At 38.5% G+C, this 24,734-nt stretch overlaps 1 pseudogene; it reads right to left on the reverse strand.

Moving 5' to 3' along the window:
* Positions 1-13,032: 13,032 nt before the first annotated feature.
* Positions 13,033-13,602, reverse strand: LOC123235394 (annotated as a pseudogene).
* Positions 13,603-24,734: the final 11,132 nt, after the last annotated feature.

Below are 24,734 nucleotides of genomic sequence, written 5' to 3' on the forward strand. Positions count from 1 at the left end.
CCCCCACTGACATGCCTGCCAAGGCTCAGGCCTGGCTGGTGACAAGCAAACCTCCCAGCATTGTGGTTTGGGTGCTGGCTTTGGGTTGACCTAAATGTGTGTGGTCTCCTAACCCCAAAGACATCAGGCCTTGACTAAAGGAAATCAGTCAGGAGGTCTAATCACAATTGGGGGGTAAAAAATTTTTGGATGCTCTTTTCTTTCTGCAAAGTTGTCAAAGACTTAGATGTGTATTGATTGGGGGTAAAGAGAGAAGTGCAGTACCTAAATATACATTATTCTGCATAAAAGGCATGTGTTTTCTCCTTAGGCCTATTGTAGGCATTAATATATGTGGTAAAAAGATCACTAGACTGGGTTTTTTTCCCCCTCTGACAATAATTAGCTGTCTAGCCGCATGACCTTACCTAAGTAATTTCCTTATCTCAGTCATCAAGACCCAAATTCGATTTTTACCATTGCTTTCCAGTTTTGACCTTGGGCAAGTCATTTAACTTCTTTCTCATTTTTTTCAACTATACATTGGGATAATAATAGTTCCTTATTCTCAGGTTTGTGAGCATTGAATGAGATAATATTTGTAAAGCACTTAGAAATGATTCTCTTGAGCATAATAGGTGCTTAATAAGTGCTTGTCCCCTTCCCTTCTGTAAGGTGAGAATGTTGGCTTAAAAATCCCATATCATAATCCAGCTCTAATTATTCAAGTATCAATGATCCTTCCCAATAATAAGATGCTGGGAGAGATGGGTGAGAACAGGAGGTGAAGCAATTGTCATTGGACAAGGTCAAGATTTGTAGGTTGAGAATATTATAGTTACTAGCATGAGGAAGGCACTCAAAAATGATCTATTGGGGTGATTAGTATTTGCAGGAACTAAGTAAAACTCTGACAAAAAGGGTTAGCATTATATTTTGTTATATTATGAGCTGATAACTTTCAGTTTTTAAAACCTTTATTGTTGTTGTTGTTGTTAGTCAGTTGGGTTGGAACTCTTGGTAATCCCCACAAACCATAGCCATCCATGGGGTTTTCTTGGCAAGGATGCTAGAGTGGTTTGTCATTTCCTCTCCAGTGGATGCAGGGATCCTTTTGTCAGCCAATCAGAGATTCAGGGTCCACAACTAAGAAATGTCGAGGTCATATTTGAACTCAGGTCTTCTTGACTCAAGTCCCAATGCTCTTAATCACTGAGCCACAGTTACCTCTTTTAAAACCTTAGTTATTTAATAAATCAGAATATATTTTTTTCTTTAATTTAGCTCTATTCTGTTCTTCCCATCTTAGCAGGTCTTAGGTAAGTAGTTATAATCTTGGATTTATTGGCTAGGAGTTCAGTGGGAATCAGTTTGAAAAGATAAATTGAGGACATATTATGGGAAGAGGAAAAGGATGACTGTTGTTTGCTTTTAGTGGTACTCCTTTTGCCATGTGTCCTTTAGTCCTTCTCATAACCACCACAATTTTCTCTTTTCTTAATAGACCTCAATTTTCTCATCTGAAAATTAGGAGATTGGACTAGCTCTCAGCTCTCTTCCAGCTTTAACATGCTAGGTTTCAAGGTTTTTTGTTTTTTTTTTATTTTTTGTCTAATTGGGCCTTCCTATGTTCTACATTCTAACAATACATGTTCTATGGCTCCTTTCAACATTTAAAATTCGAAATTCTATAATTCAGTGATTGACAAACGATATGCTTCAAGGTTACACAGAGTGTCAGGGATGGGGACTAGAGTGAAGGGATCTCACTCTAAGTTACTATTAAAATGTCACACTGACAATCCTCAAAGATGAAAGGAATGAGGTTGCTAGAAAGGCTTGTCCTGCTGTCTGGTGCCCAGGCTGCCATTCTGAATAGTAAAGCCCTCTGAGATCCTGGGATGATAGGAGCTCCACACATGGAAAATGTGCTGCTGCTTTTTCCAGCTTTCTATGTATGCATGTTTTCCTTCAGCATTGGGCATCCGTCTTCATTTTCTCGGCACTTTAGTGTTGTGCAAACCTTTACTTTGGCAGGGGTTAGGGAAACCCCACTCTCCATGATTGCCTGCGTTCCTTACCCAGGAAAGTGGAATAAGGATTCAGAGGTGAAGTGCCTTCCAAACCAACTCTGGCTTGCTTTATTTGTTTTCCTTTCGACAGTGAATTGAAGGCTGGTGAAAGGACCCCAGATGGAAAGCGCTGGAGACTGAGCCTTTCTGTACAGCCACAGGTCAGAGAGAGGAATATTAGGAGGTATTGAAGGCTTCTCCCAAAGAGTCCCCCTGAGTTTCTGTAACCTTCCATAGATTTTTTAGGCAGGACATGGTTTTTGGTTAAGAAAATTGTTCATTATATTTTTAAAATTTGTAATAGTTAACTCTTATAATGTTATTATATATGGTGGGAATTTAATAAATGTTCAGTAGGTAGCTAGGTGGTACAGTGGATGGAGTGTTGGGGCCTAGAATCAGGAAGACTCACCTTCCCGAATTCAAATCTGGCACCATATTCTTTTTACTTATGTGATCTTGGGCAGGTCACTTAACCCTGTTTGCCTCAGTTTCTTCATCTGTAAAATGAGTTGAAGAAGGAAATGGCACAGCATTCTAGTATCTTTGCCAAGAAAACTCAAATGTGGTCATGAAGAGTCAGATATGACTAAAAAGATAAACGAATCATAAAACTACATATTTATGTCATGCTATGACTTAAAAAGACCTTTCAAATCCTACCTAATGATTCATTCAATAGCTCTGCAAAGTACGTTGGAAAGGGATGATCACCCCCATTTTACTAATGAAAATGACCCACAGAGAGGAAATGTGATTTAGCCCAAGTCACATGACCAGAACCTAACTCTTCTGGCTCCAAGTACAGACAATTATGTTGATAAGGAGCTTAGAGGAGGAACCATTGGAGTGATGAGGGAATGTTTGGTTTGATGTAGTATGGAAATACCATACATTAAAGTAGATTCAACTTTCTGTAAAACCAGGGACTAAAAATTGAGATGAAATAACTCCTTCCTTACTTCAGTAGAGACAAGGGATTTAAACACACAAATAAGTCAAAGTCTACTTGGCATCATCAAAGACAATATCATGAGTTACAGTATAGCCATTTTTCTTAATAGCTGACTGTTTGAATTGATTAGTTAATATTGCAAATACTGGTTTGGCTTAAAGGTCACAGGGGAAGAAAATTATAGGGTCCTGGAATATAGTAATCATATAGGGTCCTGGAATATAGTAATCACTTCATGAGTGCCTGTTGACTAAGTGATGGAGGATCTTATCACATTCTCACTAAAGGCTCAAGCATGAATAGGGAGGCTCTAACACCTAAATACATACAATCCCTTATGGGAGAAGACTTCAGGGAAAGATCTGGAAATCAACTACCATTGTCCACCTCCAAAGAAATATAGAATTATGCTATCTTAAGATGGGAGGGATATTGACAAGTCACTTCATATAATCTTTGCCTTCAGGCAGTTAAATATCCAGACTCCTTAGTGTAGTACTTAAGGCTCTTGAGGATGTGGTCCACGTATCCCTCTTCAACCCTATTTTCCACATTGAAAGAAATCAGTAGGGCTATGAATGGACCCAACAAATTTGGAAGATAATTTAGAATTATACTTAAAGTTCCTAAATTGTACATACGCTTACCAATAATATCACTACAAAGACAAACAAAATGAGTTGTTCTCCTGAACACAGCAAACACATCAGTGTTTCTTTAATTTTGTTCTGTTACTTTCACATCCATTATCTTTCCTTTTCATCATCTTTGTCTTTCAAAATCCTACTCATTCTTTAAGGTCTAAGGCAGTGGTTCCCAAAATTTTTTGGCCTACTGCCCCCTTTCCAGAAAAAATATTACTTAGCCCCCTGGAAATTATTTTTTAAAAGTTTAATAGAAATTAGTAGGAAAGACAAATGTACCTGTGGCCATCACCATCCCCCTGGATCGCTGCAGCACCCACCAGGGGGTGGTGGTGCCCACTTTGGGAATCACTGGTCTAGGGCAAGTCCCATCACCTCTATAAAAAAAACTGACTATCATAGTCCTTATTAACTCCCCTGAACACTTGTTTCCATGTATTGCTTTGCATATTCTTCCATGAGGTGTTAATTTATTGATCTGTCTTTACATTGAAATCTATAGCTTGACTCCCTTGACTTTACTCAGCTTTATAACTTCAGCATCTAGAGTAGAATGTTGAACACACTGATATATTTGCCAAAGGTGGTGATTGTGATGATACTGATATTCTAAGTGCAATAGGCAAAGGTTACATGGCAAATTTTAGATGTGATATCTTCTCCCAATCTCTTGACATACATGGACACCCAAATGCTGGGCTCTGAGAATTCGTCAATCTTTTTTCAAAAGCCCAGCATTTCTTATACTATCTAACCATTTTTCTCCTTTTATTAGGAATGCAGACACTGGACTGATTAATGTTCATATATTTGGAAGGCATCTTCTTGGAAGTGTGATTTCCAGTGATGTTGCATGCCCAGTGGTAAGCCAATAGACTCACTTTTATCAATCTAAAAATAAACAGTGAGTTCCACATTGCCAGGAATGATCTCACTGGCACCATTTGGAGGCAAGTCCCATTCTCAGGACTCTTTGTCTTCTAATTACAGGATGGATGTCCTCTGTGACATTCTGCAATTAACTAACGGGCTTGGGGATTGACTTTGGTAATCTTAGCCAAAGTTTAGAAGTTTAACTGCTCTATCCCCACAGAAATAAAGGCTCTAGTTTTGCTTCTTTTCAGGAGGTACCTGAACTATAGAGGACTAGTATGAAGGAATGGTCAGAAGTATTCATAGTAGGAAAATGGTCCTGTTCCATTTTACCCTTTTAATGTGTTTGTAATGCCACCATTTCAATGAGGTCTAAATTCATCAACACTCATCCCTCTTGCCAGCTTCTGGTGGGATTTAGAAAGGAAGCTGAGTTACCTTCTGCTGAGATATTCAGGCCAGGTTTAAATAGCACAGAGTGAGGTAGGAGTAAGCCAGCCATAGTTGAAATGGAGTTGTGCAGGTGGCCAATTTGGATAATTAAAGCTCAGAACCCATGTTTTCTATCAATTATCTGAGAAATTCAGGCAGTATAAATGTGAATGTGGATGCCTGGATATGTTAATGTCCATAGGAAGGGGGAAATGAGGGATGGGAGTGATTGAAATGGGCCAAGACAAAAGACAGCAAAATGTGAGCCATGAAGAGCAAGACATATGTTCAGTTTGTAAAGACCAGGAGAAGGAGGAGTAGGGGCTTTGTGGATGTTGGTAATTTGAATACAGAGGATGACCTTATTTGGGAAAATCCTTGGTTGTGGAAAGTAAAGAGAGAAAGCAATCACTCTCTATATTGGGGGAGTTGCCTGAACTGTAGTGGTGGTGAGAATGCAGGGGCAGTGCCTGGAGAAGCAGCCAGAAAAGAACTGACTGCTTCATTGTATAAAAGGAAGTAGGAGAGAAATTACTTTAACTGGACTAGTCGGTCATGAGGCAGGGTGGAGAACTAAGCAAAGCTACTGTACTGCTTGGGTGGCCAGACGGGAGAAAGATCTACTCTGGGGAGAGGCTGGTCACTGAAAGGCCCTGGGTAGCAATAATCTTCTGCCTCTTATGAAATTTGCAGCCCCATGCTTTCTTATCCTGGAATACAATAGTTTCTTAGACCCAAAAAAGCTAACCAAATTGGTATTATGACTCACCACTGAAGAAGGGATGTTGGGGCAAAGCCTTCATTGCCAGGGTATATCACCCAAAGGGAATGGGAAGACCTTCCCTATTTCTCCCCTTCCCCCCCCCCCCCACAAAATTTCTTAGTTAAGCATCTTAGTAATTCCTGATACCTCATTCAAGTTTAGTCTTTGAGCTGTCATGGCAGCTCCCAGAAGAGCTGATATAGACCACACTGGAAGACTCTGGACTTAATTTTAGTTCTGGACTTGCATATGAATAATAGAGTAGAAATAATATTACAACATTAAAAGTTCTTAATGGTGAGGTTTAAATTTACAGAATGTTTAGAGACAATGTAGACCAGTCTTCTCATTTTCAAAATTCAATTAATGCTTTTAAAAACACTCATTTTTCAACGATTCTCCAAAAGAACTTTCCCCTTGTAAAATAGGACTACAAACTACAATGAAGTGAAAAAAACCTACACGTTGGTGATTTCTAAAACTGTATTCCTCATTTGTACTCATCGCTCATCAGCTCTTCACTGAAAGGTAGAAGGTGTACTTCATTATCAGCCCTCTGGGGTATCTGAATACTTTCAGTATTGTTTCCCTTGACCTTGGGTTCTTTTCCTTGGAAACTGTTCTCCTGGGTCTGCTTACCTCATTCTATATGATTCCATACAGTTATTTCCAAGCTTCTTTGATTCCTTTATATTCAATATTTATTATAGAATATTAATATCCCATAACATTCCTATACTATGTCTTCTTCAGCCATTTCAAAATGGTGGAAACCACTTTTTCTTCCAGTTCCTTTCTTGCAATCAAAGCATTGCTATAACACAGTTGTGGTTGTTTTCTCAAGAGAGTATCTTCTGCTCTATATTTTACCTTGTAAAACTATATGCTTAGTAGTGGTATCAATGAATCAGAAGGCATTATGTATAATTTTCAGAATCTGGAAATACAAATCCACGCTGTTTGCCAGGAATATTGTAACAGTTCTGAGCTCCATTAACAGGTCTCCAATGCATGTTATCCATAGCTCCTCTAACATTTGTCATTTTCCCAATCTGATGTATGTGAGTTGAAATATCAGTGTTTAAAGAATTGAACTTGATCTTATTAATAGTGATTCACAGTAGTCTTTCATAGGGTCATTGATAGTTTGAATTCTTCTTGTTCTTCATCTGCTTTTTCACATCTTTGGCTCCTTTTATAAGAGTGGTTGGCTTAACCCTACTTCCTTCCCTCATGTCTGCTGCTAATGCCTTCTTTCCAAGATTACATTCACATTGTATATGTCTGATACATAATTATTTTCATGACTTAGAATGTGAGGTCTTTGAGGTCAAGGGGACCTTTTATCCTTTATTTAAAAAATCTCCAGTACTTATTAATGACTTATCTACTGGAGGATGGCTCTCATTTATATATTCTTTTATCAGATATTTACATATTTTAGATAATAGGGATTTATCAGAGTTATTTTCTGCAATGATTTTTATTCCCAATTAGTTACCCCTCTTCTTATTCTAGCTGCACTTATTTTATTTATGCAAAAGTTCTTCAATTTTGTAAGAATGAAATGATATCTTTTATATTTTATAATCATTTCTCTTCCTTGTTTGGTTAAGAATTTCCCCTTAGCAATTCCTTCCCTTTTTTATAGAAGAGGAAACTGAGTCTCAGAGAGAGTAAATTACTTCATCCTTAGGAGTTTAGTGAGAAAAAAGTTATAGAAATATTGCAGTTACAGAGATCCTGGAGAAAGGGGAAATGGTTATAGTTTAACCATTTGATGTCCTCAAAGTGTGCATTTTATTAACTAGAAAACATTACTTTTTAAGGCTTTTGCTTGTGTCTACATTTGGTTGTATCCTGTAAAAGAGAATCTGTAGTAAACAAAGGAATATTTGGGGCATTTGGATTAAAGTAAACCAACCTCTTTTTGTCCAGAACATTTGTTTCATTTTTTGCTTCGGTCGTTAAACTTGTTACTTTGAATAAGTAATAAATATCCTGAAAAGACAAAAACAGAAGTTTCTACCCTCGAGCAGCTTACATTCCATTAGGGGGAAATATGTATATAGAAAATTAAATGCAAAGTATATACAAGTAATTTGGGAGTGAGAGACTAGAAAATAGGGGATCAGGATAACCTTCTTGGAGGTGATACTTGAGCTGATTCTCGAAGGAACTAAGGATTCTTTGACATGGAGAGGGAGGAGGAGGAATACATTCCAGGGATAGGGAGCAGCCTGAGCAAAGGTCCCAAGATGGAAAATGGAATGCCACATACAGAGAACAGCAATCTGAGCAGCTTGGCTAGAATATAGAGTGCATGAATGAGAGTAATGTGCAATAAGACTGGAAAGGTGGGCTAGAGCCAGATTACGAAGGGCTTTAAAATTCAAACAGAGAAGTTCTGTTTTATCCTAGAGGAAAGGGAAACTCACTGGAGCTTCGTGGGCAAGGAAGAGACCTGTGCTTTAATAACTACTGAACACCTGTGTGGAGGATGGTTTGGAAAGAAGAAAGACCTAGCCCAGAGGAACCAACAATTGGGAGGGTATTTTAATAGAAGGTAGCCTTAGAGACAGCTATGCAGCTCAGTGGATAAACTGCCAGACCCAGAGACAAGAGGCCCTGGGTTCAAATCTGGCTTCAAACACTTCCTAGTTATGTGCCCCTGGGCAAGTCACTTAACTCAGTTTGTCTAGCCCTTAGCACTCTTCTACCTTGGAAATTAGTATCTATTCCAAGATAGAAGATAAGGGTTTAACAAAAAAAAAAAAAAAAGAAGGTAGTCTTAGAGGGAAAGAGGAAAGGAAGAGAGCATTATATAGTGCCTACCACCTGCCAGGCATGGCAGTAAGTGTTTTTTACAAATATTATCTCATTTGATTCTTACAACCCTGTAAGGCAGGGTTTCTATTATCTTTATCTGTAGTTAAGGAAATTGAGATTAACAGAAATTAAGTGACTTGCCCAGAATCATATAGTTGGTGAATATTTGAGGCCTACTTTGAAATCAGATCTTCTTGACTCCAGACCCAGGACTTTATCCCTTATACCCACTTCCCTAAAAGAGGTGGCACTGGCAGCTGAAGGGACCATGGAAGTCCTCATATAAAGAATGTCAAGGATTCTAAGAGATGGAGGTTAAGAAGAAAGCATTCTAGGCAGAGAAGAAAGAACAATCAGTGTAGTGCCTGCAGGGCCAGTTATTAGGCCATTATGGCTAGAATTTAAATTATGCAGAAGAGAATAAAGACTAGAAAAATGGGAAGGAGTCAAGGTGTGAAGAACTTTAAAAGCCACACAGTGAAGTTTATATTAAATACTAAGTGATAATAGGGAGCCATTAAGATTTATTGAATTACAGGGGCTAGTGAAATTATCAAGACCCATACTTTAGGAAAATGATTTTTGGTTGGCAGATGTGTAAAGTCTTTGAGTGAGGAGAAACTTAAAACAGAGAGTCTAATTAAGAGTCTATTGTCAGATTCCAGATAAGCTTTGATGAAGAATTAAAAGAATTAAATTGTAGCAGTGGCTGTGTGAGTGAAAGAAGGGGACATATTAAAATATTAAAATTTTACTTAATTATTAATTTTTAGATAGCAATTAAATAAAATTTACTTATAGTAAATAATAATTATTAAATAATATTAATATCCAAAATTATGAAGACATATGATAAAATTTGGCAATTGACTGAATATGTGATGTTAGAAAAGAGAATAATCAAAAGATGGCAACAAGATTGGAAACTGAGCGACTAGAATGAAGGTGGTTCTCTTAGACACAAATAGGAAAGTCTGGAAGAGGGATAGGTCCATGGAGAAAGAGAATGAGTTCCAATTTGGAATTTGAGATGGTTCAGCAATTCCTTCATTAAGGGGCTGGAGGGCAGGAGGACTAAGTTTAGATACAGAGTCATTTACATATATATATATATATATATATATATATATATATGGTAATTGAAACACAGGTGCTGATAGTATCTCTTAGTGAAAGAATAAAGAAGACAGGGTCAAGGACAGAACTTTGGAAGGCACCTAGAGTTAGTGAATATGGTATAGATGAAGATTCATAAAAGGATACCAAAATGGAGTGGTCAAGCAGGTAAGAGAACTGAGAAATTAGTCAAGAAAATTCAGTAAGAAGAGAATGTCCAGTCAAAGAACTGGTCAAAAGTGTCACAGCCTATAATAAAGACAAGAAGGATGAGGACAGAGAAGAAACCATTACATTTGTAGATGAAGAAAAAAAAAGTAAAACTTCTTGAAAGAAACAGTTTTAGTTGAATGCTATTGGAAAGCAAGATTGCAGTGAATTTAGAAATATCAAGGAGAATAAAGGCAACAAATGTAGATGGCTTTTTCAAGAAATTTAGCTGAGGAGAGATACAGAATAATAGCTACCAGATTTGTAGAATCTAATAAGGGTTCATTTAAAATCAGAGGAGTCGAGAATGTTTGTAGGTGGCATGGAAGTATCAGTCGAAACATGGCTGTTCAGTCATTTCAGTCTTGTGTCTAACTTTTCAGGACCCCCTTTGGGGTTTTCTTGGCAAAGATGCTGAAGCCGTTTGCCATTTCCTTCTCCAGCTCATGGTACAGATGTGGAAACTCAGATAAAGTAGTTTAAGTGATTGCCTAGGATCACACAGCTGGAAAATATCTGAGTCTGGGTATGGACTCAGATCTTCCTGATTCTAAGCCTGGTGCTGTATCTACTGCATCACTTAGCTACTCTTAGTTAAGAAGAGTTAACCTAGATTTGTTTTAGATTTATTAAGTATGATTTTATAATTTCCTCCAGGTCTGTTCAGTAGCATATGGGTCAGAACATAAGTGGTAGATGGTGGGAGTAATGTGGGGTTGGGGTTTGGCAAATTATGTTTAGCTCTAGGACAAGAGAGCAAGAGATTCAAGAGTAGAGAATAGTGGAGAGTTTAACTGATTAGCCAAGAGGTGAAGACTAGGAAAGTAGGGAAGCAAAACGAGAGCAAGAATGGTAGCCTGGAATAGTACTGAGGGATGGAGGGACTGGAAGGTGCAGGGACATCAAGAAGTATTAATTATGCATCCACCTTGTGCCAGGTAGTATGCTAGGTCCTAGGGAATAGTGTGTTGGCAGTAGAATGAGAAGGAGTAAGACATAGGGAAGGACAAAAAATATAAGATTATGATTGGAAAAAAGGAAATATCCAGTTCTTAAACCTGGAAGTGTCTTTTATCCTCATAGCCTTCATGGAGGTAGGAAATGACCCTATATTCAGAGTACTAGTTATATTTGGAAAGCAAAGATCTTGATTTTCTTGTTATGTATACACTAAAGTCAGCTCATCTAGATGATTCAGTAGACAGAGAGCCAGACCTAGAGATGGGAGGACCTGGGTTCAAATATGATCTTAGATAATTTCCAGCTGGGTGACCCTGGGCAAGTCACTTAACCCCCACCTAGGCCTTCCTGCTTTTCTGTCTTGGAACCAATACTTAGTATTGATTCTGACAGAAGGTAAAGGTTTGAAAAACAAAACAAAACAAAACAAAACAACACACTATCATCTAGTGCTGCTATGCGCTTATACAACATCACATTTCAACAATTTGTGATAAAAATGAATAAGTTTTGGTCTTTCCTCTCAGCTCATGTGAGAAAATAACTTCTCTTTTGACCCCTGTTTCTGTTTCACTATGTCTTTTATTCCCAAATAATAGGGTACCTTTTGCATGCATAGATAATTCACCTGGCCTAATCAACTGACTTGGCAGACATAGATCTGAGTTTCAAGCGTTGAGACAAAAATATGGCATGATTCATGGTGAGGTAATGTGGTAAAATAGAAAAAGTAATGGCTTTTGAGTCTGAAGACTTAGGTTTTAATCCCACTACTGACACTTTCTATTTATGTGACCTTAGATAAATCACTTGATCTCCCTCAGCCTCAGTTTTCTCATCTACAAAATGAGGAGATTGAACTAAATGACTTCTGAGGTCCAACCTAGAACTATGATCCTAAGACCACATTCGAACAACTAAAATTTACTTCTGACTTCAAGATCTTGGATGATTTGCTCAAATTCCTCTGGTTTTAATCTCTTCTATTGTGGGAAAGGATTTCAAAACTGCATTAGCCCAACCATCTTTCATGTTGGATCATAATAAGAACTAAATGTACCCCAGAAAGGGAAGAATTGCAGTCATGGACCTTGTCCCCATTCTAGGTCTCAGGTTATAGAGAATAATAGCCTCTAGGCATGGTTAAGATTTTTAAAAAGGTTCATTTAAAAATGGAGAAATCTTTCAAATGTTTGAAGGTAGCATAGAAGTACCAGTTGATGCCAGTCGATGCCAGGCCCTTTGTTCAGGTGATGTTGTTCAGTTCTGATTCTTTCTGATGCCATTTGGGGTTTTCTTGGCAAAGATACTGAAGTGGTTTCCCATTTCATTCTTCAGCTCATTTTATAGATGAGGAAACTAACACAAACAAATCTGCTCAGCAATGCTATCAATTAGCAGTTTGAGCTAGCAAAAAAATAGAATGGGCTATGAGTCAATAGTCAATAAAGATTTCTTAAACGCCTACTAAGTGTTGATCATTGTACACAAAAGGAGGTGGAAAAGTGGGGAGAGAGAAAAAGAAGAGAATATGGTGAAGTCAGAGAAGTGTCAAGGCAGTGCAACCAGGTGGGCAATAAGATTTCTGTACTAAGAAGGTACAATGAGTTACAAACTAAAAGTTGTTTTGTTTTGTTTTGTTTTGTTTTGTTTTGTTTTGTTTTGTTTTGTTTTGTTTTGTTGTCCAGTGCCTGGATGACCATTTTTTATGAACATGAAATTTATGATTTGAGTAAGAATTTGAGTAATTGACTTCTCTCCAAACTTCTATCAAGATTCTATAATTCCATCAATTAGATATGTGACTTGGAAGAAGGCTCTTTCCCTCGTTTTCTCATCTCTAAAATGATGTGGGGTAGGCTGAATGATTGTTAAGGTGCTTTGCAGTTTAAATTTATATGCTATGTAAAAAAAAACAAAAAAAATTTATATGCTATGTGATACTATAATTCCACAGGAAGTGTTTCAAGATGAATCTAGAATATTCATGAGATCATAGATTTGGAGAGACCTCAGAAGCCATTTATCTATCTATCTATCTATCTATCTATCTATCTATCTATCTATCTATCTATCTATCTATCTATCTATCTATCTATCCAACATCTATCTATTTATTTATTTGACAAAAATATTTTTATTTTGACATCTGAATGAGTGTTGACTCCTCAGGACACTGCCTTTGGTATCTTTTCCAACTTATTCATCAGCTTGTTGTACTATGCCTTTCTCAGAAACATAGATGCCATCCAAAATTTTTCTGATATTCTTGCTTTTGACTGTGGTGGTCTCTTGAATGAGGGCAGCTGAGAATGAGACAAGTTCAATATCCTTCAATTCTTTCAACTCATCTTTCTGAGCTTGAGAAACGGCATAAGCCACACGTGGCCTTGTGCACTCTTCAGATATATTTTTCATCCAAGAAATTTATGATTTCAACAAGTGAGCCATTTTCTTGAATAACAACATTGATGGGGAAGTGAGCACAGACCTCATCTTGTAACGAAAACCCAAGGTTACATCTTTGATCATGTTTTGCACATGACTACAGATTGTGTACACAGTGGCAAGTTCTTTTCTATTTCCCCACCACTTGTCTACTCGGGGCCTTTTTTTCTTCTTTCCAAGGAGAATGAGCTCAACATTAATATAGTTGAAATCCCTTCATAGGATTCTTCTGGGGCCCTTCACAACAACTGTCCGACCCTTAAGAAAGATGTCAGCATTTTCTGGGATGTCAACCGTCTGGTTGCTTAGAATGGTCTTCATTCTGGTAGTGAATAGGACAACTCAGAAGCCATTTAGTGAAACCCTCTTTTTTTATAGATTCATATGGAAACTGAGGCCCAGAGAAGTTATGTGACTTTCCCAGGGTCTTTGCTGTTGTTGTTGAGTTGTTTTAGTCCTATCTGGTTCTTCATGATCCCATTTGGGATTTTCTTGGCAAGGATATTGGAGTGGTTTGCCATTTACTTTTCTAGCTCATTTTAAAGAAGAAGAAACTGAGGCAAATAAGGTTAAGTGACTTGCCCAAGGTCACACAGCTAGTCAGTATCTGAGACCAGATTTGAACTAAGATGAATCTTCCTGTCTCCCAGACCTTGTACTCTATCCACTGCACCAGGGTCAAATGGGTAGTACATATCAGAGATGGGCTTTGAACCAATGTCTTCTGACTACATAGCCACCACCCTCTTCTCTGCACCAGGGGTGGTAATTTTTAAATGAAATTTCCCAGGTTTACCAGTCTACAATATTAGACTTTATCAAACTAGATGAGTGATAATGAACAAGAGTCTTTGCCCCAGCCAACAACAAAAATAAAATTAAAGCCATTTTAAAGAAAGAGGCTCCCAAATATATTAGAGCCTATGTTAAATAGCCAGAGGAAATAGATTTATTTAATAAGGGGTTTCAGGTTCAGACTAGGAGTGTAAGGAGAAATGTCAGGCAGGATGATTCAATCAAAAAACACTAGACTTTTGGGTGAAAGGACCTGGGCTCAAAGTCTGTATCTACCTCTTTAGGCCTCAGTGACCTTGGGCAAGTCACATTGCTTCTTGGGCTTCAGTGCCCTCAACCATAAAAAGAAAGGGATGGATTGGATGCTATGGTTTCCTCCAGCTCTAAATCTGCGACTTCCTGTTTCTATAATTGATAACACACTACTTTGACATAAGAAGGGAAAGTTTTCTAGGCCACAGTTTAACTACAATTGAGTTCTCCAGCTTGTTCTTCCAGTGTGTGTTACACAAACTCTTTATTCCACACAAATAGTATAGTTCTCCTGGCTCAATAACATCTCATCATTTCCTACCTCTGAAGTATAGTGCATTGAAGGAAGTCAGAAGACCCTCATTGGATTCCTGGCTCTCCTTCCCACTTGGACAGGAACCATCAACTCTCTGTCTCTTACTTTCCTCAAATGTAAAAAATGAGGGATTTGGACTGGGTTAAAGGTAAGAATCTAAGCTAGGTGGTGCAATGGATAGAGCACTGGGCTTGGAATCAGGAAGACATCTTCCTGAGTTCAAATCAGCCCACAGACACTCACTGGCTGTGTAACCCTGGTCAAGCCACTTAACACTGTTTGCCTCAGTTTCCTCATCTGTAAAATGAGCTAGAGAAGGAAACGGCAAACCCCTCCAAGTATCTTGGCCAAGAAAGCCCCAAATGGGGTCATGAAGAATACATTTTGACTGTAACAACTAAACAAGAGTCTCAGCTTATGTCTTAGGATATGTGCTTTATCATTATTGTTTCCTCTCTTCCTTTCAAACTCTATGAATCTCACATACCATCTAACTTTGACCCTAAGTTCAAAGTCTTCATAAAGTCTTTTTTGCCCATCTCAAACTTTGATAGGATTTGATGTTTGATGTCTAATCGACACCATATTTATGTATACACACTTGTCTTCTCTCTAGCTCTCCATCTTGATAGGTCCTCGAGGACAGGGGCTATTGTCAGGCTTCTTCATGCTCCCCACAGTAATTGGCATGATACCTAGCACACATTTAAAACACTTGTCTTGTGGTCCTAGACGTACTTTTGAGTCCAGGTTCTATCACTCACAGGCACTTTGGAACCTTAGTTTTCTCATTTGTAAAAGGAGGATAATACCTGAGCCGTGGAGTTGTTGTAAGGAACTCTGTCAACTTTAAAATGCTCCATACAAACAAAATACCTCTATTTTTAACACCAAAGGAAGCAGTACTGCATTGTGTATAGGGTCTTGGAGTAATAGGTCCTGGGTTCAAAGTCTATTTTTCCCACATACCGGCGCTGCGACCTTGGGCAAGTCACTCCTTTTCTTGGATGCTCTAGGGAATTCTGGATGGTTTTAATTTGTAGAAGAGGTATAGGTCTGCATTGATAGAGAGAGTTTTCTCATTTGGGTACACCTGGTGCTGGTGAAGTCACAGTGAAGTTCTATCCCTATTTTTATCCTTGTTTTTGTTATATATTATAGGATTTTGGTTTGGAGAAAAATTAAATGGCTTATGTCCCCTCTCTTCTATATTCACAGCTGGGCAGTCTCAACAACTGGCCATTTTGCATTTATGCAGCACATGGGATTTCAAAGCACTCCTTTGCCATTCTTTTTTTCTGCCAAGAAGGGGTGGGGACCTACAGGCTCAGAGAACCCACAACTTACTGTGGTTTTTCACCCTATCCTTCTATATGGTGGATAATTTAATTATACAGGGAACAGAAAACCTCACTCCAGACTTTTTGTTTCTCCCTTCAGATTCTGCTGCCCCAAGCATCTTTGACTTTTACCCATTTTTTGGCTACATTGTTACAAATTTATTATTTAGACTAGATGATGACATCATCTGGAGAGGGACCAGGGCTGTGGTCATCAGGACCATTTTCCGCATTACATAGGCGGTTTCTTCTCTCTCCTTTCAATTCATTAATTTTTAAAAGAGGGCTTGATCTTCCAGTGCTTTCTGCTGGGAGTCAGAGAAGGTGTCCTCTTTCAGGGCTGACAGCTCGTGCCAGCTTTCAGACTGAAGGCTGTCTACCCATGTGGGCATTTGAGACCCCCTGAAGGGCCTACGGCAAACTGCTGGGTCAATGTCATAATAAGACATTAGCAAATGAACTTCCTAAATCTGGAGATATGGCCAGGACAAGCAGCATGCTGTATCAGAGTGTCGGACCTGGGGTCAGGAGATCCGAGCAGCTGCTGCCAGATTTGTCACACATTCACTGTGGGAGTCTGAGTAAGAAGCAGCCCAAGCAGCGCAGAAAAGGCTGAATTTGGAAACAGATGACCTGAGTTTGAATTCTGGTTCTGTGGCTAACCACTGGTATAACCTTGGGCAAGTCATGGCACCTCCGTGGACCTCTGAGAGCTCCATGACTGGGAAGTAGGAGATGTAGGAGACGTCTCATAAGCTGAGAGTCTTGAAGGAATTCAAAGGTGCTTGTGAGAAAAATCATTTTGTAAAGAGCCATAAAAACTATTATGGTTATCATCATTTTCATGATTATATTTAGAATTCAATTAGTTATCTCTTCTATCTTTCCAGCGTAGGGAAAGTAAGAAACCATAAGACTTATTTTCTATAAGTTTGATTCAGAATTTCATCATTTGATATGGTATATTAATTACTGAAAGGCCTCTAGGGCTAAAATGGGGACACCAAATCTAGAATTGCTGAGGACCATAGGTTACAAATGTTTCAGCTAGAAAAAAAACTATAAGAATCAGTTAAATCCTGCCCTCCCCCCCATCCATTTCTATAGATCATTAGGGATGAGTGAGAATAATAACTGGAGAGGAAAATTTAATTGCTGAGGGGCTAGTAAGCTAGTTAATGACAGAGCCTATGTTTAAACTCATATCTTGACTTCCTATCCATTTAATACTTCTGACTTTCTATATTTAAGTTTGGCCTTATGTTTGTTTGTTTTTCAAACCCTTATCTTCCATCTTAGATTCAATACTGTGTATTGGTTCCAAGGCAGAAAAGTGGTAAGAGCTAGGCAGTGGGGGTTTAGGGACTTGTTCAGGGTCACACAGCTAGGAAGTGACTGAGGCCAGATTTTAAACTCGGAACCTCCCATCTCTGGGCCTGACTCTCAATCCACTGAGCCACCCAGCTGCCCTCTGGCCTTATGTTCTAAGGGCTACTGAATGATGACTGCAGAATCACTGATGCGTTATGGTATATAAGATCATAGAATTATAGATATAGAATTACAAGTACCTTAGAGGTCATTTAGTCTACCTTAATTTTACAGATGGAGAATCCAAGACACATTAAGGGACTTTCCTATGGCCACATAGATAGTATGAGTAAGAGGCAGAATTTGAACCTACATCTTCCTTTCCTCAAGGCCACTATTCTATATACCAAGCTGCTTCTCTGAGCGCAGCTGAGTTTCTGTCCAGACGACTTTTGCCCATCTGTATCTCACAGAGATATGGGTATGAATGTCTTTGGAAATCAGGGCCAGTTGGGCAAAAATTTCTAACTAGTAAAATATAAGAGAGAAGTGTGGAGTCTGAGGAAACCTGAAGTGTCCCTAAACCAAGGGTGGAGGGCAAATCCAATAAAGAACACAGACCTGGAAGTGAAGCTACTTAGGGGAATTTTGTGGTCACAACGTTGATGCTAAGGTCTTCAGAGTTCTTGGCTAAGATGCCCTTAGCTTTACTCACTGACCATCATTAAACTAAAAGTCTCTGGACTTCAAATAGGAAGAGATTTCCTTTGTGTTTCTTTTTTTTTATTAACATAATATAATTTTTAAAAATCATTTTTTGACATTTCACGATCCATGTTCTTTCCCCACCCCCGCCACTTCTGAACCCTCCCCAAGAATATAGGTAATATGCTATAGATATATATGTTATCACATAATACACATTTCCATGATCATTATGTTGAGAAATAAAATAGATATTGCTTACACTAGAGAAAAATATATGGGGGAAACAAAGTTAAGAATGGAATCCTTTGATTTGCATTTGGGCTCTCCAAGGTAGATATCTTTTTTATGAGTTCTTTGGAGTTGTCCTGGGTCCTTGCCTGGTTGATAGTCATTGTCACTCACAGTTCATCAACATACACTATTGTTGTTACTCTGAACAGGATTCTCCTGGTTCTGATCACTTCACTTTGCATCACTTCATAAAACTCTTTCCAGGTTTCTTTGTGATCATCTTGTTTGCCATTTCTTATGCAACAATGAAATGAAAGCTTTCTGACAATCTTTATTCATAGAGGATGAGGCTGCCACCAATTACATTGTTAATGAAAACTTCATTGTGTAATAGCTCACTTGGGCATAAGGATGAGGAGAGGGAGAGAAGTTGGGCATAGGATAACATACTACCCAATAGTACTCTATTAGAATCATATGCCACGGCTTGTTCAGCCATCCCCAACTGATGAACATCCCTTCAGTTTCCAGTTCTTTGCTGCCACATAAAGAGCTTCCATAAATATTTTTGAACAAATTGGTCCTTTCCCTGTATCTTTAGCCTCTTTAAGATACAGACATAGTAGTGGCATTGAGGAAGAGATTTTCTGAACAAATCTGTTTCCCAAGATAGCCTCAGGAAAATCTAAACCTAAAGTTCCCTTCACATTTGTTATAGACTTTCATCACAGGCAGAGCTGAACTAGACCACATGGTAGAGTATTGTTGTTTAGTTGTGTATGATTTTCCTTGATTCTATTTGGGGTTTTCTTGGCAAAAATATTGGAGTGGTTTGTCATTTCCTTCCCTAGTTCATTTTACAGATGAGGAAACTGAGGCAACCATGGTTAAGTGATTTGCCCATTTTCACACAGATAGCTAAGTATCTGAGGCTGGATTTGACTTCAGGAAGATGTATTCCTGATTCCAGGCCTGACAGTCTATCTACTGTATAACCTAACTGACCCACCTACCATACCCTTTATGGTAAAATAAACCATGGTAATCTTCAGGGGGCTTTTCCTTTCTCTTCCTCATCCCACATAGTATTAAATAGCTGAATAGTCAGTTGCCCATTCTCCAATATTTTCTTTTGGTGGGGGTCAGAAGTAAAACTGAGTTCTTATCTTAGTTTGTCTACACATGTTTTCATCCTCCATAGAATATAATTTCCTTGAGGGTAGGGACTTTTTTTTTTATCTGTGGTCCCTCGCACATAGTAAGCACTTAATAAATTACATATCTGAAGATTGCATCACATTCTTTCTTTGGATCTGTCTCTCCATTTGTAAAATAGAAAGTTTGGATTTAATTATTTCCAAGATGAAGAAATTTATAATTGAGTAAGTGAAGATAGGTGCGTAAGAAAATTATAAGATAAGACAAGAAACAGAATGGTATACTGGATAGAGAGTTGATTTTACATTGTCATACCTTTGATAGATACTGTCTGCATGACATCAGGCAAGTCATTTAATCTCTTGGTGACCTTGGCCAGTTCTCTAAGACTCTTAATTATAGAGCAGGTGCTGATCTGCATTAGTCTCCTCATTCAAAACTCTCCCTGTAACTAAAATCACAATCAAGTCCAATGATACCTGGGAGTATGGGTGTGGAGAGGGACAAGCCAAGTGTTGCAAAAGTATGGAGAAAAGAGTTGTTTGTAGGAAGTCTTTACAGAGAAAGGGTCACTCAAACTGGGCTCTATAGGTGGGGTATGATTTCATCAGCCTGAGATGAGAGGGCATTCCACACAAAGAACACTGAGTGACCCAAGGCACCTAGAAGAGAAAACACGTGGTGTGTTCAGGGAATGGAGTAGGTTATCTTGGCTGGACCAGCTGGTCCTTAAAAGGAAGTTCTGGGAGGTTTCTTATTCAGCATAACCCTAATCATAGCCAATTTATACACCTGCCATTTTCCATGCCAGGAAGCAAATAGTGGAGTTCGAGAAGGTGGCTAATGAAATGAAAGCTTTCTCACTTCATCTTTATTCATAGAGGATGAGGCTGCCACCAATTACATTGTTAATGAAACTTCCTTGTATAATATAGCTCATTGGGGTGTGGGGATGGAGAGAGGGAGAGAAATTGGGCACAGAATAACTTAAGTAAGTCACTTTTGTTGAGGACTTTGAACACCAGGATTCTGTCTTTTCTGATCGAGTTTCCCCTTAGTGTGCTGGGTCCTGTAACTCATGGTTAGCCTTCCAATGGGTGAGGAGGAGGGCAGCAGACTTTTTCATGGTGCTGGTGATGTCACTTCTTCCACATCACCATTGATGAGATTCAGCAGGAGAAGGTTGGATCAACCCATGTCCTAATAACTTTTCCAGTAATAAATTTGAAGATATCTCCAGTAATGGATCTGAGCTCAGCTTCCTGGAGCCGTTTTTTCTCAGAATAGCTTTATGGAGAACTGCTCTTTACAGGCAGATGTCCACATTTATAACACCATATATCAGCCAGTGAATGGCCGTTAAATTCCCTATTTATGTTGCCAGCCAAATTGAATAAACAAGCAAACACAATCATCTTGCAGTCAAGTACCATTGACATTTATGTCACTTAAGAGGGGAAGGACAATGTCCTAGCTTATATAGGAGATTAGGTCTCCAAATCTTCAGGAAGTTTTCCTGATGACTGTACTGCTAGAGCTTTCTCCTCTTCACCTGGTATGTGTAGAGTAGAATCATTCATCTGATTGTTGATTAATATTTCCTCTGCTTCTTTCCCCTAGTCAAATATAAACTTAGGATATTCAAACTATAAGGGATCTAGGAGACCACCTAGTTTACCCTGCTTATTTTACAAATGGTAAACTGAGGCCCAGAAGGGAATAGTGACTTACCAAAGAGCATAATGTAATTAAGTGTTAGAATTAAGACTAGAACTCATGTCTATTTGATTTCTAGTCCCATTGAACATGCTAATTCACCATTAATAACCTATATGCAAACATAAATAATATATAGGTAATAGCTCTGTCTGCAAATGACCAGATGGGGCCGACATAGGTAGAGATCCATTTAAGGCCACTCAAATTGAACTAAAGTGTGAATATAATATGCTGAAAGAGGGCTTAATGGTAAAACATATGTCAATTGACCTTTGGTAAGATAAACAGAACAGTGAAAAAAATTAGAAGGAACTCATGAGACATGAAAGTTCTGAGGACTTGGGCATAGGAGTCTGGTGGAACTAGTTCACAGATGACTTGGATTTGTTCCTCATAAAATCACAGATTTGGATAGTTTTTGAGAGATTAGCTATTCTAATTCTATTTAACTCAGGTCATAGTTAATAATTTTGTAGCCATAGGCATGTTTCCCCACGGTTTCATTTCTATCTGCAAATGGACAAGTTTTTGTTTGCAAATGGCCTGGGTTATGCTGACACAGACATTCATTCCCATAGTCCTTCTCAATGGCACGAGTATCAATGTTTACCCTAATAAAGCACCATTTCCACCTACTGAAAATATACTCTGACTTTAGTAAATAGTGTAAATGTGGAGACATATCTAGTGATTTCTGTGCCTGGGGCAAGTGAATGGAGGGTAGAATGGAGGATCAGAGAGCAGACTTCCCTGGAATAGAGGCTGAATAGGGAGTGGAAGAGCTCCTTTCACCTCATGAGGCTACTTACTACATCTGCCTTTTGGGACAGGGTGGGCAGGAGAGGAAGCACCCCTGGGATGAGGCAGCTACTGCAACCAGAGAGGTGGAGCAGACAGGGGAAGAAGCACATTCAGGATACTATTATCAGCACCCTCTAAATTGTCTACCTAGAGAAAAGTTCTGTTCACTCCACCCTGGTTGTGGCTTGGAATATAACCAGAGTAGCTTTTCTTTATGGTGGGAAGAGAATAGATATATTTCTCATGAAACACCTACTCTCTACTCAACTCTGACAGGTTACTTTCGAGTCATTGGATCATAAAATCCAGGAGTCCTCTACCTCCCACACAGTCCCCTTCAAAGTTAAGAAGGAGGAAGTGATCCATTTGCCTCTGAAACTCCCACTAGAGATGATTCATCAACAATAACATCCCCTCCCTTCCTGAAAAGTACTTCCCACTTCCTACCTGAGGACTGATTTTCCATAATGGGACATTCGGATTGGAGGGATTTGTGTGTAGTGAGTGGGAATTATGACCAAGGTGCTAGGATTCAAATAGAAAAACCTCAAGGTTTAGTGCCTAAGCTTAGTCTCATGAAACCTGAAGCTCTTAAGCCTTTATTTCCTGTTGCAGAGCTTGCACTGGCCAGAAAGCTCTTTAGTTCCCAAGAGAGATGATGGTCTGTGGTATGGGGGGTAATTATCTCTCTCAATTTAAACCAAGGCCAGAAAGCATAAGGATGCCTAGAACACTTTCCCAAAACCCTGGCATCGATACACACATCCAAAATTGGTGCTAGAGATGCCACAAATAGGGCATATTTGTTAGATGGGGGTTGGGCATGATAGGAATCACTACAGATCCAAATATTAAGCAATAAATCCTTCCTCTCTCATTTAGTTTTAAAGCTATTCCATTTCCGAAGACCAAAGGAACAGACCATTGATTTGACGTTACACTTTAATCTCCTTTTGTTAGATTTTATGAAGGCTACACGGTGATCTAGACTGAAACGATTATCCTGCTGTCTTTAAGTAAAGGATAATGGCCATGTTAATGTTCTTTAATAGGAGGAAACTGCCACAGTCATATAAAAAAGACATTACTTCCCATCTTTTTGGATAATACATAAAATTCAGTCCTTGTGTATTTTGGTCTTATCTCAAGATGAAGGGTCTTATTCTCATTATCCTGAAGGACAAGATGAGGGAGGCACTGAGAAGACTGTTCTGCTAGTGGGTTCTATTTAGCCAATATGGATCCTCATAAGGTACAGATTGTACTTTGGAAATTGACTAAAAACCCAGACTGGCTTAAAATTTGTATTATTAGATTTTAATGTCACAATTTCTCTCAGTAAATAAAAATGGTATGTATAGATTGTAGCTTGTTAGGAAATAACAGGGAAGAACAACTAGCAAGTTGAATTGATATTCTATTTAGATTTCTATCATGGAGGAAAGTTGTTTTTGTTGTTAACTTAGACTCAATGATTATTACTTGTGTCAATGCCTAAAAGTGTTAACTGAATCTTGGTTCTTGCTGTGGAACATAAGATAGGCAGAAATTGAAACACATTTTCATTTCCTCATGGATACAGATGGATTCAATGAAGGTGGAGCATGCCATTTGAAGCAGAAAACTTTCAATAATTTCCTTAGTATTCTTCCTCAATGTGGATATTAACCAGTAGTCATTCTTTGGCCATGATATATGATCAATATATGTGATTGTATCAAAGATGACATGTATTATGTTTCAAGATCACATAACTATTCACAGATCTATATGTGTTCAAATATGTCCTATGTCCAAGCTTCTATTCAAAGCTGAGCTGCTGGCTGTTAGGTCATTCTCTTGACACTTTAAAACTGTAGTTAGCCAGACTCCTTTTGAATACTGTATGCTTCATTGACATCACAGGATTGCAAGCTGGAAGACGCCTTAAACGTCCTCTACTCTAACCCTCTCATTATGTAGAAAATAAAACAAAGCTCAGCTCAGAAACCTGAAATGACTTGGCCAAGTCAAACAGATGTCAATCAATCAATAGACATTTATTAAGCACCTACTATGTAGCTGGCACTGGGCTAAAGTGCTTCAGTTACAAAAGATGTTAAGAAGTAGTGCCGTTAACCAAATCCTTGTCTTTCTTATTCCAAAGATAGTGTGTAAATTTGGAAAATCGGGAAACATGCTTGTGTTTTGAACAAAAGGGCATTACACTGAAATTCTGATTAGTTTGCAATTTGAAAACAATGCGAGCTCAGTTTAACTTTCCATTTACTCACGGTTTTCTACCTCAAATTGACACCAGGAGGCACCATTAGTCCTAACTGTGGATACAGTGACTTAACATCAGGAACTAACTGGTGTGGCCCATTTCTTTATCACTATGGCGTACTCAGTGAGGGTTCAACAAATAACTGGTTACTATCTCTCTCGATAACAATGAGTTCTGGTCTAAAAGAAATAAAGAAGTGATTTGTTGATTTGAGACAATTTGTAAAACTTAGGTCCACTGAATTAGTTACATTTCATTTCTTTCTCTCCACCTCACCCCCTGCCCCAAACCCACCCCCAACTTGATATGGAATATTGTCCTCATAAATGCTATTTTGAGAGAATAAAGCCTTTGACTTTCCTGATTGTGCAATTTTGATTTAAAGGCTGTTGTCTATGTTGGAGGACATAGTTGTATATATGTGGATATTCTGTCCATTAATGCAATTTACAAGCCAGTCATGTTTTCTTATCTAATGGAATTCTGGTCGGTGTTCTTTCATACATTTTCCATAAATATCTTTCCATTCCCTCATTCCCCTCATTCCCATGTTCTG

Source organism: Gracilinanus agilis, chromosome 2 (genome assembly GCF_016433145.1).
Source record: "Gracilinanus agilis isolate LMUSP501 chromosome 2, AgileGrace, whole genome shotgun sequence".
NCBI lineage: Eukaryota > Metazoa > Chordata > Mammalia > Didelphimorphia > Didelphidae > Gracilinanus > Gracilinanus agilis.